This window comes from Bidens hawaiensis, unplaced genomic scaffold, assembly GCF_021521415.1.
Source record: "Bidens hawaiensis isolate Kalapana, Puna unplaced genomic scaffold, B.hawaiensis_p1.1 tig00054765_1, whole genome shotgun sequence".
Taxonomy (NCBI): domain Eukaryota; kingdom Viridiplantae; phylum Streptophyta; class Magnoliopsida; order Asterales; family Asteraceae; genus Bidens; species Bidens hawaiensis.
This window is the reverse complement of record NW_027506301.1, coordinates 70,190-89,798: the sequence shown is the minus strand read 5'-3', so window position 1 is coordinate 89,798 and position 19,609 is coordinate 70,190. Positions and strand designations below refer to the sequence as shown.

At 38.8% G+C, this 19,609-nt stretch overlaps 1 pseudogene across 1 annotated transcript in view; it reads left to right on the top strand.

The window, feature by feature from the left end:
• The first annotated feature begins 9,192 nt into the window (after positions 1-9,192).
• LOC143617416 (peroxidase 52-like) overlaps positions 9,193-19,609 on the top strand; it is a 30,476-nt pseudogene continuing 20,059 nt past the window's right edge. The window contains exon 1 of the transcript XR_013150829.1: positions 9,193-9,348. The product of XR_013150829.1 is annotated as a peroxidase 52-like (transcript). The remainder of the gene's footprint in view (positions 9,349-19,609) is intronic.

Sequence of the window (19,609 nt, the reverse complement as noted above, 5' to 3'; positions counted from 1 at the left end):
AATACATAAAAAGTAATTTACTTTAAAATCCTCATTGGATGAAAATAAACTTCTTGTTCATTTGGTGTCTTATCAAATTGTTATTTTTTCTACAAATCGGTCGTCTTGAGGAAATTACGGATCAACAGCCAATTCAATGGCAATTTTCTTAGCTTCATCAATCACCTCATTTAGTCACATTTCTCTAAACTCCTTGAAAAATTAATCATAATATTCACTTCTCCAATAGCAACATCAAAAGCATATTATTTGATTGCCATCTTTTACTCACAACATTCACCGTGTATAGTATTCGATACCAAATGACAACTAATAACGAAAAACTCAAAATCTGAAAATCACAAATTTAATTTCTCAGAATCACTATACACTTCCTCAACTTCAATCAAAGCTTCCCCTATATCTAATATAATATATTTGCTCCTTTTTAAATTCATTTGTATTCACTACTTTTGTATTATTTAACTTTGGTGTCACAAGAAAAAAAAAAGGGAAAAGAAAAACACACACGCGACATGATCGAAGAAAATAGTAGACATATAACGAAAAGTATATTTTCTTTTTATTATAAAAATTCGATAATTTAAGCTTAACGGATCAAATAGGTTGACTAACATACGACAATATACAAAGGTAAAATATTATTATTAATTAATTGCATAAGAGCTAATGACTTTGAAAAGTTCAATTCGGCAATCCAACCATCTAGAAAAGGAAACAAAAGACCCAAATTAAGGGCAGTTAAAATTTCGATTTCTTAATTATGACCCTCGTTTACTAGCTTTAATAAAAAAGTTGATCCAGTCCAAGCATTTACCAATTTAACAACATTTTGACTTTCTCTTAGTCAATTCTCCAAAATGCAATCTGCTTTTAACTAGTTAATATCTTTAATTTAGCTTTCGCTTTTTTGGACGTTAGTTTCATCAATTTCTTTTATTTTACTAATAAGAAATTACATAATTTTTCTACGAAATATGTTTATTAGGCATCTTAAAATAAAGAGTGTTGTAAATCATATGGGGCGAGATAAACATATCTTATAATAATGTGTTAAGATCTAATACAAATAAATTTAACGTGATAAACGTACTGTCACACCCGGCCGAGTCATATGACCAACAGTTTGTACACGTTTTAGTTTTATTTCGAAGTTTAACAATGAAAAAACATTTCTCTATATGACTACTCGTAAGTTAAATAAAATATTCATTTATAAAACAGGGAATTAAACACCCTTACTATTACACAACATTCTTTTCTTTCCAAAACCCGTACAACAATTTCATAATATTCAGCCACAAAGTCTTACTAATCCATAGGGAATCCCTTTCATGCAGCTTATTTCCTATCTTTCTGTACGATTACCTAATCAGTGTCAAAGGGCAGGTAAAAAATATTAATAAAACAGTGTCCCTAATCACTTTAAACTAGTTATGACAAGTAGGGTGTTGAACCACGGAAAGTATGTGGTCAGTATTCAGTGTAACTGATTTTAATCACTATGAAGTTTATTATTTTATGAAGTAATGGTTGAGTGTTTATCACACTAGCAATAGTTTTAGATTGAAATAATGATCACTTTAATAGCTTGTAAACAATTTATGAAAAGGAAATCACACCGAGGATCAGAATTTTATAAAACTAGATTAGCCTACACAAATGACTTGATTTCAATTAAACACACATGATGTCACACTCCCAGCCTAGGAGTATGAACCATAGTTGGTACCACATTTGTAAATAAATCAGAGTAGCTGGTTAATGCGGAAGACTTTATATAAACATAAGGATCATATTTATAAATATTCACAATACAAAAGACGAGACGAATGTCTCGTTTAGTTTTACTTGTTTTATAAGTTTTACAAAAACCACCATGTTTTAATATTTACATAAAGTTATCCGAGCCATCGGATTCTTGAGCTTCTTCGTCTTTCAAGCTCTAGTCTTCGTTACCTGCAAAATGTTATAAAAATACGTCAGCAACGAATGCTGGTGAATATGCTGACGCTTAAAATATTTTCTTTACTTAATTATCCCTCGAGACCACGTAAGCCTCGGCCCATCTTGGCTTAGGAATAATCAAGTTAAACAATCATCATAAACTCGAGTCTCTACACTAGGTCACCTCAGCAAGACACCGCAGCGTCTCGACATAACTTAGGTACCATAAATATACACAAGGTCATTCTCACTCGGACATACTTTGGTTCGGCCCATCGTGGCTGGAGGTAGTGACCAGGCTTGGTGCGATGTGCCCACCGCATACCACATATGTAAGGATCCAGACAAACGTATACCACAGCTTGAGGGCAAGGCTTATACTCTTATCTACAATGTTTTTAGAGACACGTAGCCTCATGTAAAGTTTTACATATAACACGTTTGTTTATTTGAAAACAAGTTTGTAAAAGTGGGGCGTATTCACCTTTTGATAGGGATCGGTTTCCAACACCGTCCGTGAGTTCTCCTTTTGCTATCTCGCACCTATAGTACGAGTATAACTTTTGTTAGTCGGATACACGATCCGGCTTAAGACCTTTAGTCTTATTTATCTCGATGAACCTTTAGTTCATAATCTCTTTTTTACTTTAAAACCTTTAGTTTTAATAGTAATTTATAAACCTTTAGTTTATTTTTAAAACCCGACGTTTCTTCTTCTTTAAGAAACGTATTCTTTTCTTTATTATTTAAGTATACTCAGTATACTTAAATAATATATTTTATAACAAAGAATAATCTTATATATATATATATATATATATATATATATATATATATATTTTATCTTTCTTTTCTTTATTTTCTTTGTTATATCTTTCTTTGTTTATCGAGAATAACATCGACTTGGGCATTAAGCCTTTATAATATTTTATTATTATTTTGGTCGGGCATCATGCCTACCTTGCTTGGCTTAGAAATACCCTAGACACTTGGGCAGCACTTCGACGCCGCTCAATCAACCCTTCTTTCCTTCAAACTCTCCCTCCTCACTTGGCACGCTTTTCGAGATACCTTTACTTCGAGGTAATCGTCAGGACGTCGGGACAACACCTTCTTTGGAATATCGTCGGGATGCGGCACGAATATTGAGATACTAGGCACGGAAAACGAGGTTTTGGGATATGTTTATCAAGACGAATCGAGGGCACGCTTTATGAGGTTTAGAGAGAGAGTAGTGAGAGAGTAATATGCAAGATTTGAGGTGTGAGGGATCTGAATTCGTAGCTGCCTATTTATAGGCTGAAATTGGACCCTATCGCGATACACGATGGGTCACTTGGCAAGCCTATCGCGTATCGCGATATAGGTCTGATGTGTCAGATAGTAGACCTGCCACGTGCTGACACGTGGAAGGCGCCGAGTCCATGTGGCGACACGTGGCGGACGTGTTGCCACATGGTGACACGTGGCGGAAACCGTTGCCACCGTGTGCCACGTGTCACAATCTGTCAGGCACCCCATCACGATACGCGATGGGTGTCTCTCTTGACCTGTCGCGTAACGCGAGGGGTCAAGAAAACAATTTTTTTCATTTTAGTCCCTGGAGTTTGAAAATTGGCAGAATTGGTCTCTTAACTTTGAAAACTTGACATTTTTGGCCCGAAATTTACGTGATGTTACATCCTCCCCACCTTGAAATAAATCTCGTCCTCGAGATTGCTTACGAGAATAAGTGGGGCTATTTTTTTCTCATTTCGGACTCGATTTCCCAAGTATACTCAGGTCCTCGTCGGGAATCCCATTTTACTTTCACGATTTTCAAAGTTCGTCTTTTAAGTTTCTTTGTTTTCGAATCTTCAATTTGAATGGGTTTTTCAATGAATTTTAAGTTCTCGTTAATTTCAACATCTTTTAGTGGCATCGAAAGAGATTCATCGGCTAGACACTTACGTAGATTCGAAACATGGAATACGTCGTGTATCCCTTGCATTTCCTCGGGTAGTTGCAAACGGTATGTGACAGTACCAATTCGTTCGAGTACTTCGAAGGGTCCAACGAATCGTGGACTTAGTTTGCCTTTCTTGCCAAAACGGACTACGCCTTTCCATGGCAAGACTTTCAAAAGAACTTTATCACCAACATTGAACTCTAACGGCTTACGGCGGATATCGGCGTAACTCTTTTGACGATCACGTGCCGTCTTAAGTCATTCGCTGATTTGAATAACCTTTTCGGTGGTTTCTTGGACTATTTCGGGTCCAGATAATTGATTATCTCCGGTTTCAGACCAGCATACGGGCGTTCTACACTTTCGACCATATAACGCCTCGAATGGTGTGGTTTGAATGCTTGTGTGATAACTATTGTTGTACGAAAATTCCATTAGGGGTAAGTGGTCATCCCAACTTCCACCTAAATCTATTACACAAGCGCGGAGCATATCTTCCAACGTTTGGATTGTCCTTTCGCTTTGCCCATCGGTTTGTGGATGATAGGCGGTGCTAAGGTTTAGCTTTGTGCCGAGTTCTTGTTGGAAGCTTTTCCAAAAGTGAGACGTAAAACGGCTGTCTCAATCGGAGATTATAGATAGCGGTACTCCATGCAAAGCAACGATGTTATTCATATATATACGCGCTAATCTATCCATTGAATATGACTCGTTAATAGGTATGAAATGTGCGGACTTAGTTAAACGATCCGCTATTACCCATATTGCATTGTGTTGTCGAGTCGTTTTCGGGAGTTTAGTAATAAAATCCATAGTAATCAACTCCCACTTCCATACGGGAAGTTCGGGTTGCTGAAGCAAAGGCTTTTGGTGTTCAGCCTTAACTTTTAAACAAGTGAGACATTTCGCAACATGCGAAGCGACATCCTTCTTCATTCCATTCCACCAATAATTTGCTTTAAGATTTTGGTACATTTTGTCGCTTCCGGGATGCGTCGTATATTAAGACTTATGACCTTTATTTAAGATTTTCTCACGCAATCCTTCAACGATTGGTACCCAAATCCTATTTCCAAGTCTAAGGATACCATCTTCACCTTTGACCAACGAGTCAATGGTTCCGTTACGTTTTTCATCGGAGATTTGATTTTCGTTGATCGCTTGAGTTTGCACGGATTTGATTTGGTCATTAAGATCAATTTGAAGTTCTAGCCTTAACGCTCGGACTCTTTTTGGCTTTTCATGCTCTTTACGACTTAAGGCATCAGCCACAACGTTGGCTTTACCTTCATGATAAACGATTTAGCTGTCATAGTCGTTTAGAGTTTCCATCCAGCATCGTTGGCGCATATTAATCTCTTTTTGATCGCAAATATGTTTTAAACTTTTATGGTCGGTGAACACGGTGAATCTTACTCCATAGAGATAGTGCCTCCATATCTTGAGTGCAAAGATTATGGCGCCTAACTCTAGATCGTGAGTTGTATAGTTCTTCTCGTGCACCTTGAGTTGACGAGAGGCGTAAGCGATAACTTTCTTGCGTTGCATCAATACACATCCCAAGCCGGAATGAGATGCGTCGCAAAAGACCACGAAGTCTTCAATACCTTCTGGCAAGGCCAATATAGGAGCTTGGGTAAGCTTTTGTTTAAGTATATCAAATGCCTCTTGTTGCTTTGTCCCCCATTCATATTTAATGTTCTTGCGAGTCAAAGAAGTTAAGGGAACAGCGATTCTAGAGAAGTTTACAATAAATCTTCCATAGTAGCCAGCCAATCCCAAGAAACTTCGAATCTCGGTTGGCGAATTTAGGATTTCCCACTTAGAGATAGCTTCAATCTTAGCGGGATCCACTTGAATTCCATTTACATTAATGACGTGACCAAGAAATTGCACTTCGTGGAACCAGAATTCGCATTTCGAGAATTTGGCGTACAACTTCTCGGTTCTTAGAATTTCAAGAAACTTTCGAAGATGACTTTCATGATCGTTCTTTGTCTTAGAGTAAATGAGTATGTCATCGATAAAGACGATCACAAATTTATCTAAGTAAGGTTTACACATTCGGTTCATCATATCTATAAATGCGGCTGGCGCATTAGTGAGTCCAAATGGCATAACGGTGATTTCATAATGACCATACCTTGTTCGAAAGGCAGTTTTCGTAATGTCTTCGGATTGAACCTTAAGTTGGTGATAGCCGGAACGAAGATCGATTTTTGAAAAATAGCTAGCACCTTGGAGTTGATCGAATAGGTCATCGATACGCGGGAGTGGGTAACGATTCTTGATTGTAACTTTGTTAAGAGCTCGGTAGTCGATTCACATCCGCATGGATCCATCCTTCTTCTTGACAAATAGTATTGGCGCTCCCCATGGTGATGAACTAGGTCTTATGAAACCTTTCTCAAGAAGTTCGTCCAATTGCTTCTTTAGTTCTTTCATCTCGGTTGGCTCGAGGCGATATGGAGCCTTGGGGATCGGAGTAGTACCAGGAATAAGATCGATTCTAAAATCTACTTCACAATCGGGTGGAATGCCGGGAAGTTCATCGGGAAAGACATCGGCATACTTGGAAACAATGGGAACGTGTTGAAGTTCTTTAGGTTTTGATTCTTCGGTGACGTAAGCCATGAATGCTAAGCATCCTTGATTCAAACATTTGTTAGCCCTTATCATGGAGATTAGGCTAACTTGGCCAGCGTCTTTATCCCTTTCAATTCGTATGGTACGTTTATCGGGGGCTTGAAGTTCAACAGTCTTGGTATTGCAAAGGATACGTGCATGGTTGTCGAATAACCAATCCATACCCAATACAACATCAAAACCAGCAAGAGTCATGGGTAATAATTGAATAGGAAAAACATAACCGGCTAACAAGATTTTTCCGTTTTCTAAAGCTTCGGAGATTTTAACAATGTCACCATTAGCGGTTTCGACGCTTAGAGTTTTATTAAGTTTGATTAAAGGTTCGTTTAATAGACTACAAAATTTATAATCTATAAAACTTAAATTGGCTCCTGAATCAAACAAGACTCTAGCATAGGCGTTGTTAACAAGGAACGTACCGGTTATGGTTTCCGGCGTGTCAGCCGCTTTCTTGGTGTCAAGGACGAAGACTCTTGCGTTGCCTTTCTTAGGCTCATTCTTCTGACCGCTACCACCCGCACCATTAGTCGCGGGCTTATTTTTGGGACACTCAAAGCTAAGATGTCCCATTTCCTTGCTGTTGTAGCAAGTCATTTTATTCTTCCAACAATCGGCCGTGGCGTGGCCGGGCTTGTGACACGATTCACAAAGTCGTGGATTCATATGGCATCTACCCCTATGGTATTTCTTACAAATTTGCATTGTGGGATGCCAAGGTTAAAACCAGATCGTCGTTGATCGACTCCTTTACCCTTAAAACGGGTACTTCCCTCCTTCTTTGGGTCTTGTGTTGGTACGACCCTCTTGTCTTCCTCTTTATTGCGGATCATTCCGCCCATCAGATACCCAGCCAACTCCATCGCGGAGTCAGCGGTTTGTGGCAAGTGTGACCTTACCATATCACGGATCTCACGTGGTAGTCCCCAAATATAACGAGTGACTTTGCTGGATTCGGGGGTCACCAGCTGGGGTACCAGGCGACAGTACTCGTGAAATTTCGTGTTATACTCACGAAGGTTTGTTCCGACAACCTTGTGAGCTAAGAACTTTGTTTGAATTTGATCTGTCTCGTGCATCGGACAGAACTTTGACATCAGTAACTCCTTGAACTCGTTCCAAGTCAGGCTATACATCACCTCCCTTCCTCTACTCATGATCAACGTGTTCCACCATTCTAACACTTCACCTTTGAACATCAAGGCGGAGTATTGAATCTTTTCTTTCTCCGTACACTTACTTGTAACCACAATCGTCTCCATCTCTTCAAGCCATCTTACGGTGTTGATGGCTCCCTTGTCCCCGTGAAACTCCTTCGGTCCATAGTATTTAAAGTCTTTGAATGAGCAACCATCGATTTTGAGTTTCTTAAATTCTTGTCCCATGCCTCCATCTGCATTTGATTCATGCATGCTTTCATCCATACGGGAAGGTCTAGATCGGGGTTTGGAAACAGACTTTCGAGAAGGATTTTCAGAATGAGAATGTTTTGTTTGGGATCTATTTTCTGATTCCTCCCTAACCGCTTTTCTAATCATTTGTTGTATTTGATTCATGTACTTGTCGGGAATTGGTTCCTCTTGTGCTTTCTCGGGACCTTTCCTTTTAGTGGCATGTTTCTCGGCTTCATTTCGGGAAACCTCACGATAATCGCTTTGTCTAGACATTCTCTTTAATCTTTTTATCTTTTTATCTGAAATTTTTACACGTTTTCCTTATCAAACATACTTTTTTTTATACCACAAGTGATATATATTTTTACAACATTCTTATATATTGTTCAAGCGATATATAAATTCCTATCCTTACCACATCATATATTACACATACAAACTATATTACACATAAACTTCATTTCTTTGATTCACGCCATCCACTTGTTCTTAATTCTTCATATACTTCTTAACAACCTTTGTTAGCTTGTTGCATTTACGGAGAAGCGTTTCTCCCATCTTTTTCTTCTTTTTCCCATCAACATCAATTTTCTTCCTCAACTCATCTATTTCTTGTAGGGCTCGATCCAAATGTTCCTCTTGGGACTGAGGTACATCGGTAGGATACCCGTATCTTAGAGGTGAGTCGCGGTAACCCATTATCACAATGTCGTAGTGGTTCTTAGGATCCGGGTATGATGCTGCAGTCATATCGGAGGGATAATTGAAGAATGCATTGGCTGTCTCATTTTGCTCACAGATCTCCTTAGCTTGTTCTTCAATGGATGGAATTTCTCCTTGGTAAGGTGGAAAACTTGTTGATGCCTTACCCTTGAGTTCATGGAGAAATTGCATATATGGATCGACTGAGCCATAACTTGGGGTTGAGTGTTGTTCCTCCACTGGTGTAGCTACTTCATTTGGATTGTCAGGAAATTCCTTTTCAGGGTCGGTCTCCTCCTCAGGTTCCTCTTCCGATTCCTCCTCTGGTTCCTCTTCTAGTTCTTCTTCGGTCATTGCAGGCATATGGATATTTTCATACGGCATAGTCACTCTCATCTTGGGCTTGTGAGACGGCCCTTCATTGTTGATGTGGGAATTAGCGGAATCCATTGTTGATGTGCCGGTATGCCACCTCCGTTGATCGGAGTGACATTGCATCCAATTGGAAGAAGGAGAATTGGGTTCCTCCTTTACTTGTTTGTTGGAAAGAATACTATGACGGATGCGGATTTGGCGGTACATATGTTGGATCTGAGTAATGTAGTGGAGTCTCCATGGGTTGATAAGTCGGAATCTCGGAAGGATAATACGTCGGTACCTTGGATGGTTGGTACATTGGCAGACTTGTCGGATGATAACTTGAGTGCCTCGGTAGTTGGTATACTTCGTGTGGAGTGTTATCCAAATGATAGATAGGACTTGGTTCCATGTTGGGTTGTTGGCTAGATCCTTCGTTGAAATTGAAAAATGACTCGAAGTAATCTTTGCTCATGATGTCCTTGGGGAATTTGTAGTACTTCTTTGCTCTTCTTGCTTCATTATCATAATACTTTATTAATTCTTCGTATGACATCTCTTTGGGTGGTTTAGAATGTAGAGAGGGAAAGAAAGGGTTACCAACCAATCTTATCCCTATTCAATTAAACAAGTAAATATTTCCTACGCTTGGATCGAAGCATGGGTATTGTTTTATGATACCCAATTCTCTAAGATCGATGGCTCTGATACCAACCTGTCACACCCCCAATCTAGGCCTAGGAATATGAACCATAGTTGGTACCACATTTGTAAATAAATCAGAGTAGCGGGTTAATGCGGAAGACTTTATAAAAACATAAGGTTTATATTTATAAATATTTACAATACAAAAGACGAGACGAAGGTCTCGTTTAGTTTACTTGTTTTATAAGTTTTACAAAAACCACCATGTTTTAATATTTACATGAAGTTATCCGAGCCATCGGATTCTTGAGCTTCTTCGTCTTTCAAGCTCTAGTCTTGGTTACCTGCAAAATGTTATAAAAATACGCCAGCAACGAATGCTGGTGAATATGCTGACGCTTAAAATATTTTCTTTACTTAATTACCCCTCGAGACCATAAAAGCCTCGACCCATCTTGGCTTAGGAATAATCAAGTTAAACAATCATCATAAACTCGAGTCTCTACACTAGGTCACCTCAGCAAAACACCGCAGCGTCTCGACATAACTTAGGTACCATAAATATACACAAGGTCATTCTCACTCGAACATACTTTGGTTCGGCCCATCGTGGCTGGAGGTCGTGACCTGGCGTGGTGCGATGTGCCCACCGCATACCACATATGTAAGGATCCAGACAAACGTATTACACAACCTGAGGGCTAGGCTTATACTCTTATCTACAATATTTTTAGAGACACATAGCCTCATGTAAAGTTTTACACATAACACGTTTGTTTATTTGAAAACAAGTTTGTAAAAGTGGGGCGTATTCACCTTTTGATAGGGATCGGTTTCCAACACCGTTCGTGAGTTCTCCTCTTGCTATCTCGCACCTATAGTACGAGTATAACTTTTGTTAGTCGGATACACGATCCGGCTTAAGACCTTTAGTCTTATTTATCTCGATGAACCTATAGTTCATAATCTCTTTTTTACTTTAAAACCTTTAGTTTTAATAGTAATTTATAAACCTTTAGTTTATTTTTAAAACCCGACGTTTCTTCTTCTTTAAGAAACGTATTCTTTTCTTTATTATTTAAGTATACTCATTATACTTAAATAATATATTTTATAACAAAGAATAACCTTATATATATATATATATATATATATATATATATATATATATATATATATATATATATATTTATTTATTTATCTTTCTTTTCTTTATTTTCTTTGTTATATCTTTCATTGTTTATCGAGAATAACATCGGCTTGGGTATTAAGCCTTTATAATATTTTATTATTATTTTGGTCGGGCATCATGTCTACCTTGCTTGGCTTAGAAATACCATAGACACTTGGGCAGCACTTCGACACCGCTCAATCAACCCTTCTTTCCTTCAAACTCTTCCTCCACACTTGGCACGCTTTTCGAGATACCTTTACTTCTGGACAGCACCTTCTTTGGAATATCGTCGGGATGCGGCACGAATATTGAGATAATAGGCACGGAAAACGAGGTTTCGGGATATGTTTATCGAGACGGATCGAGGGCACGCTTTACGAGGTTTAGAGACAGAGTAGTGAGAGAGTAATATGCAAGATTTGAGGTGTGAGGGATCTGAATTCGTAGCTGCCTAATTATAGGCTGAAATTGGACCCTATCGCGATACGCGATGGGTCGCTTGGCAAGCCTATCGCGTATCGCGATATAGGCCTGCTGTGTCAGATAGTAGACCTGCGACGTGCTGACACGTGGCAGGCGCCGAGTCCACGTGTCGACACGTGGCGGACGTGTTGCCACGTGGTGACACGTGGCGGAAACCGTTGCCACCGTGTGCCACGTGGCCCACGTGTCACAATCTGTCAGACACCCCATCGCGATACGCGATGGGTGTCTCTCTTGACCTGTCGCGTAGCGCGATGGGTCAAGAAAGCAGATTTTTCATTTTAGTCCCTGGAGTTTGAACACTGGCAGAATTGGTCCCTTAACTTTAAAAACTTGACATTTTTGGCCCGAAATTTACGTAATGTTACACATGACAATTCAAATTTACCAACATACATTCTTAATCATAGGTGTTAACAATCGTCTATCATATGTAACTGGTGTAAGAAAACCTTCACTCTATGAATCACAAACAAATGTACACTTCATAAACCAGAAACTGTTAACAAACCCTGGTATGAATCAGTCTTAATAACAATCCTCATTTCACAATGTTACTGACGCAAATAAATATCAACAAATATGAATCTAAGACAATACTAACAACTTAATTTAAACCATTCATTCAATTACAAAAGACTAATAAAGAAAAATGCGTAGAACAATAAACCTAGATTACATAATCTGGTATGATTCGAAGAGATTAGCCGCTCATATTGTTAATGAAATTTTCAATCTTCACAAAATTCAGAGTTGAATCGATGAAATAATATTTGTTTTTCTCTTCAAGAATGGTCTTCAGCCTCCAAAGATATGATATTTCTTTATGCCTTATATAGAGTTTAAATTTACGACTTCTGTAGTTTAATTCGGTTCAAAAAATGGTACTCTGGCTCAGCAAATGGTACTTTAACTTTAGAGTATGATACTTTAATTTAGCAAATCATACTTTAAAAACTCTAGATGTACGCGCATCTTATGCTCAGCATATGATACTCTGTTTCAGCAAATGATATGATGAAACCAACTTTTACCCAAATTCTTCAGTTTTGATCATGTGCTATCACATATTATCCCGGGACTTCAGTTTATTCAGTTACATGCTTCCAAAATGTATATTTTGTCACACCCCGACTTAGGGCCTAGACGTGTGACCAATAGTTGGTACATGTTTTGTAATATATCAGAGTTGCGGGTTTGGTTTAGCGAAAGTCTTTAATATAATTTATTCATTTATAAAATAACAGGTTAAAATACCCAATTAATGTTTACAAAACTTTATTTGAGAAGATGCATTCTTTTCAGCGGAAGTCTTTTATAAAATATTATTATATTGAAAACTCGGGTTTAAATACTTGTTTGTTAATTCAAATACCTATCTTTTAGAAAACATAATTTTTTATAGTACTTTAAAATAAAATATCTGAGCCACCAGATAACATCTAACTACTATATCTCGAATCTTCTATCATGTCTTGTTTGTCTGTTCTAACCTCTCCGTTTTCCTGTAAAATGGGTTGGAAAATACGTCATCACACAGCCGATGAATGACGTTGACTCTTTGTAAAAATCTTTTCAATACCTTTGTGAAACCAACAATAATACATTTGTGACTACCCATTAGGCACCCAACTCAATTGGGATAAAATTACCCTAAGTACATATACAATTAAAACATATACACAATATTATTTATCTGAACAGTCCCGTAGACTTCCAGAGGCATTTTGATGATATGCATGGCCTCGGGGAACTTCGAGTCACCATGTATGAATGGATCCAAACACATGTATACTTTTAATCAGAGTGTCTGTTTCTTATTATTGTAACACAAGGTTTAAGGATTCATAAATCCTACGCAAACATTATGACTCTAAAAGAGTTTGTAAAAGTTTAGGGCGTATTCACCTTTTCTGTTTATGATCAGTTTCTGATACTGATTTCTGTTTTCTGATTTTTGCTTCTTGATTTGTTACCTCAGACATATAGTACGAGAATAACATTTGTATAAATAACTAGATAAATGATCTAGCTTCAGACCTTTAGTCTGTTTTGTATAGCTTTAACCTTGATAAATCATTTGTTTATATAAAACATTTAGACTTTTAGTCCCTTTCTTTATTTACCAATTATATGCTATGTTTTTTCTTCAAGAAGAAATATCTATACTGAGTGGTTTTTCTTTATAACTAAGAAATATAATATTCATATAAAAGGATATTATTAAATTAATGTTTTTACTTGAAGAAGAAACTCAGTATAGATATTTCTTCTTCAAGTAAAAACATTAAGTTAATAATATCCTTTTATATAAATATTATATTTCTTAGTTATAAAGAAATACTATTTTGACTATACCCCTTGTATGTACATGCTTACATTTCTTAATCAAGAAGAAGCAACATTTTGACTATAACCTTTGCTTAAGAAAAGTTATATTATGCTTAATCATAATCAAGGTTTGGGTTATACCCCAGACTATGGTCTAAGTTATAATAATAAAATAATAACTTAGACAGAACCCCTACCTCACATGGGTATTCGGAGTTAGATATTTATCACCTATCGTGCAGCACTCATACTCAATATCGCGTATCGAGGCTTAAACCGTCAGAACTTCAGAGTTTGGCACGTACTACAAGACTTGCACACAAAATGATGTAGAGAGAGAAAGTTTTGGTGTGGGGGAAATGAGTAGTGAGTCCCTCCTTTTATAGATGTCGTGCATCATAATGACAGGTGATTGACACGTGGCATGGTGACTCAGCCCTAACGTCTGCCACGTGTCACCCGGATGCGACACGTGTCGCTGAGTCATAACGGACCATCGCGTATCGCGATGGTCTTGTCTTGAGCTCATCACGTATCGCGATGGGTTTCTGGATTCATATTTTTACTTTAGGTCCTTCATCTATAGTAATTTGTTGTGTCTTGGTCTAACTTTCATTTTCCAAAAACAATAAGGCGACTCGTGTCAATGCGAGCGTGCGAAGTGCGCCATCAAAGCGCCACATTGCGCCCTTCTGATGACCATCGTTTGAGTCAATCAAAAACCTAATTATTCTAAATAGTTAGAGCAAGTAGGGTATTGTATCACAAGGAGTATGTGGTCAATGCTATTCGTGTAACAGATTTAATATTATGAAGTACTGGTTTTTAGTGCTGGTCACACAAGCAATAGTTTGAATTAAGAGAACTAAGCAACGAGCAAGCAAACGAGTATTAAGCAGTTAACAAAGCAAATCACACCCGGGAATTCAAGTAAGCAACCAAACAGTATCTCAAGCAACCTAACAGATTGATCATCAACGATTAACTGAAAACAGATCAACCAGACAAAACCTTAGACGTCAACAATTACTTTACACACGGCACTGGTTATCAAACAGTCCTTGCCAGTGTGACTCAGTTAAGGGTAATTGTACGTTTTATCGTATTCAATCTAACCAAACAGTTATATGACTAATTACCTAGCAACTGGTAACATATCGTTCAGACCAACGTAAACCTAAACCGACCAAACACACAGAAATACTAAATATCAATAATCATATATCAATCATCAATAACAAAACATAAGTATTCTTAATCACATGAGAAAAACTGTAAATGGTTACAAACTATACATCCCGGGTGCGATTCTAGGAGATTAGCCGAGCCTAGACATCATCAAATCTTCGATACGGAGGATATGGATCATGCGGAAGGTCTTGGCACAAGCTATGGTGGTCAAAATCGCCTCTATGGACTGCTGGAATCGCCTTTGGTTCGTAAAAACGGAGTTAGGGTTCTTGAGAATGAAAAATATTATTTAACCTAAATTTCCCGTCTGAGAATCCCATCGCGATACGCGATGGGGTCTTCAACGGTCCATTGCGTATCGCGATGGACCAGGAAAGTCAATGAACAAATTAAACCCATAGCGATACGCTGTGGGCCTTCAGCCAAGCCCATCGCGTATCGCGACGGGCCGTGTCATCAGCAAACTTCTTACTTTGTCTAGTTTCGCGTGCTGGACATCCCGGGTCTTCATACCGTGTCACCACATGTCCAAATTATGCACTTTAACATCTGTGACCTGAAATCCAGTAATACACGTATGAAGTATCGAAAGTTCTAGAATAAACAGTTAAAACTAAACAATAAACGAACTAAAACATAAACAAATTAACCGGCCATCACATCCCCACACTTATCTTTTGCTTGCCCTCAAGCAAAACTCTAAAGCAAACATCGACCTCCATAATAGGTATGTAGATTATCGCCATTAATACTAGTAAGGTTTAAGGTCATACCCAGTTTCCTAGACTGACACTGTTTTTAGAATGACATCTCACAAATACGGTTAAATGCTATAATAAAAACAATAGAGCCGCCCAGACAGGTGTACTTTGTTTCCGGTTAAGGCACACATGCTCATACCACTCGTAATATAACATCTCTCCTCTCGGTTTAATATATGGACTAGCAAAAGATGTGCCGGTATCACTCAGCTCTCAATATCACTCATAAGTACATATTAATCCATCAAGCTGCTTTGGCACAAATGCAAATCAAAAGATCATTAAAAGGGTTGTAATGGGGCCAGGTGTAAGGGTATGGATGGGAAATATTTAAGTAGCTCAAACGATCCGACCCAGCTTATTACAAAACATCTAAATAAACGAAACTAAAGTACAACTAACTGACTGGTTAAATACATCTAAATAAACAAGCTATCAACATACTGATTTCACAATTTTTTTTTACATAAACGAACTACAGAATACATAACTGAATATAAACAGACATCTTTTTGTCTTTTTCTCAATTTTTTTTAAATGCAGTTTTTGACATCCCGACATTACCCTGCACCTAATCCCAAACTCAAAATACCTTTACGTACCTGGAAAGAGGTATAATTTGACCAATGCTTACCGAACTTCTCTATTTTCCACTCTACAATGAACTTACCCACACTTTGCGTTTACTACACAAAACTCGAGACTACAATTGATACAAGACTCAATAAAAGAAAAACAAACTGGAAAGACACTTACCGACCCCGGGTTGCCTCCCGTAAGCGCTGAATTTAAAGTCTACAGCTCGACAATGTCTCGAACTCAGTTATCTTCATAAACCGGTGAAGTTACAATAAAATTCACCGATTCCTCATCCAGCTCGTGTATGTCCTTCATCTCCAAATATGGCTTCAGTCTATAGCCATTTACCACTTGTCTCAAATGATCATCAAAATCTTCAATCTCGTACTGACCATGATTCCCGACTCTTACAATCGAGTACGGGCCCGTCCACTTACTTCTTAGCTTGCCCGGGAAGAGTTTCATTCGCGTGTTGTACAACCACACTCGTTGACCAACTTCAAAATTCTTCAACCGGATATTAGCATCATGAACTTTCTTCATCTTTGCTTTGTAAGCAGACGCGCAATCGTATGCCTCGTCTCTCAACTCCTCCGTCTCGCACAAAGCCAATTTCCTCGCTTTACCTGCATCATCATAATCCATATTAACCTGTTTAGTAGCCCAAAACGCTCTTTGTGCAATTTCAACTGGTAAATGGCAATCCTTTCCATACACAAGTCTATAAGGGGTGGTTCCAATTGGCGTTTTATAAGCAGTTCGGTAGGCCCATAGAGCATCAGTCAACTTAGTTGACCAATCTTTTCGGTCCGCCCGAACGGTTTTCTGCAAAATTTGTTTAATTTGCCTATTAGAAACCTCCACTTGTCCACTTGTTTGTGGATGGTAAGGAGTTGCTATTCTGTGATCAACACCATATCGTTTAAGCAATTTCCCGAATTTAAAATTCTTAAAATGAGATCCCCCATCACTTATGATAATTCGGAGGACTCCAAATCTCAAGAAAATATTACTTTGAACAAAATTGCAAACGACTGTATGATCGTTTGTCCTAGTGGCTATTGCTTCGACTCATTTAGAAACATAATCAACGGCCACTAGGATATACAGATTACCGTGCGAGTTAGGAAACAGGCCCATGAAATCGATCCCCCAAACATCAAAAATATCAACAACAAGGATCGGGTTCAAGGGCATCTCGTCCCTCTTTGAGATACTCCCGAGTTATTGACACTTCAAACAGTGTGTCACAAACTCGTGAGCATCCTTAAACAAGGATGGCCAAAAGAAACCACTTGTTAAAACTTTTCGAGCAGTTTTATGGCCACTAAAATGACCACCACACGCAGACGAATGTGCGTGTTCCAACACCGCTCTGACATCCTCCTCGGGTATGCATCGTCTGATCATCTGATCTGCACCGATTTTAAACAAATCTGGATCGTCCCAGATGTACTGTTTAGCTTGGGACATCAACTGTTTCTTTTTTCTCCTTGGCCAATGCTCTGGTAAATCACCTGCAACTTTAAAATTAACAATATGAGTAAACCAAGGATTTTGTGAAACTGCCAGGATATGTTCATCCGGGAAGGGCTCGTTAATGGGCCCATCAGTGCTCCCATTTTCCACCATAATTCGGGACAAGTGATCTGCAACAACATTTTCACTCCCTTTCTTTTCCCGAATCTCTAGATCAAATTCCAACAACAGCAAAACTCATCTGATAAGCCTTGGTTTTGCATCCTTTTTATCCATGATGTACCTGACAGCAGAATGGTCAGAATATATAATAACTTTACTACCCCAAATATAAGACCGGAATTTATCTAGAGCATATACTACTGCTAGTAACTCCTTCTTGGTTGTTGTTGTATAATTTAATTGGGCATCCGAGAGGGTTTTACTTGCATAGTATATTGCAACGGGTTTCTTGTCGACCCGTTGACCCAAAACAGCCCCGACCGCGTAATCACTTGCATCACACATTATTTCAAAAGGTAAACTCCAATCGGGTGATTGCAAGATCGGGGCTTCAACTAATTTCAATTTCAAAATGTCAAAAGCCTTAGCACATTCATCATTAAAGTCAAACGGGGCATCCTTAAGCAATAAATTACATAAGGGTTTGGTAATGTCACTAAAACCCTTAATAAACCGTCTATAAAACCCGGCATGCCCCATAAATGATCTAATGCCCTTGACATTGGTGGGATGAGGTAAAGTGGAAATGACTTGGACCTTAGCCCGGTCCACCTCGATCCCACGACTCGAAACAACATGGACCAAAACAATTCCCTCTTGGACCATAAAATGGCTCTTTTCCCAACTAAGAACCAAGTTCGTTTCGAAACATCTTTTCAACACTCATTCGAGTTGGTTTAAACATGACTCAAAAGATGTGCCGAAAATTGAAAAATCATCCATGAAAATTTCCAAAGACTCCCCTACCATATCTTAAAAGATACTCATCATGCACCTCTGAAAGGTGGCGGGGGCGTTACATAGCCCGAATGGCATTCGCCTAAACGTGAATGTGCCGTATGGGCACGTAAACGTAGTCTTTTCCTGATCTTCAGGATGAATAGCTATCTGGTTATACCCGGAATACCCATCTAAAAAGCAATAAAATTTTTGACCAGATAGCTTTTCGACAATTTGATCGATAAACGGAAACGGAAAGTGATATTTTGATGTTGCCGCGTTCAGTTTACGATAATCAATACAAATGCGCCACCCGGTTCCCGGCCGGGTGGCGACCTCGTTACCTGAGTCGTCCTTGACGACTTGGATGCCCGCCTTTTTCGGTACTTTCTGTGTCGGGCTCACCCACGTGCTGTCTGATATGGCAAAGATAATGCCCGCATCCAACCATTTCAGCACTTCCTTCTTCACCACTTCCCTCATCTTTGGGTTCGACCTCCGCTGAGCATCGTGCGCAGGTTTGACAGCCGGATCTGTTAAGATTTTGTGCATCACGATTGAGGGATTGATTCCTTTCAAATCCGCTATCGTTCACCCGATTGCTTCTTTATTAGCAACCAGCACCTCTATCAAAGCATTTTTCTGTTCAACAGATAAATTAGAAGCTATAATAACAAGCAATGTATTATTCTTACCAAGAAAAGCATATTTTAAATGCTTTGGGAGCTCTTTCAGCTCGACTTTCGGTGCTTCAAGCATTGACGGTTTCAACCCGGTATCAATCTTCTCGGGAAGCGGTTCCACCTGAACTGACCATGGTGGATGGACTCCTCGCACAGCTGCGATCTCCATTTGTTTTTCTTCTTCTTCCAGCAACCTGTCTGTTTCCACCTGTAACCTGTCAACCATAAAACACGTCTCCGTTGTGCCATCCGAGCTGACAACAGAGTCGTATAGCGGGATGCACTCGTCAATGACATCAGCCATGAAGCACTCGTCATCGACCGGAGAATTATTTCCACGTGTGAAA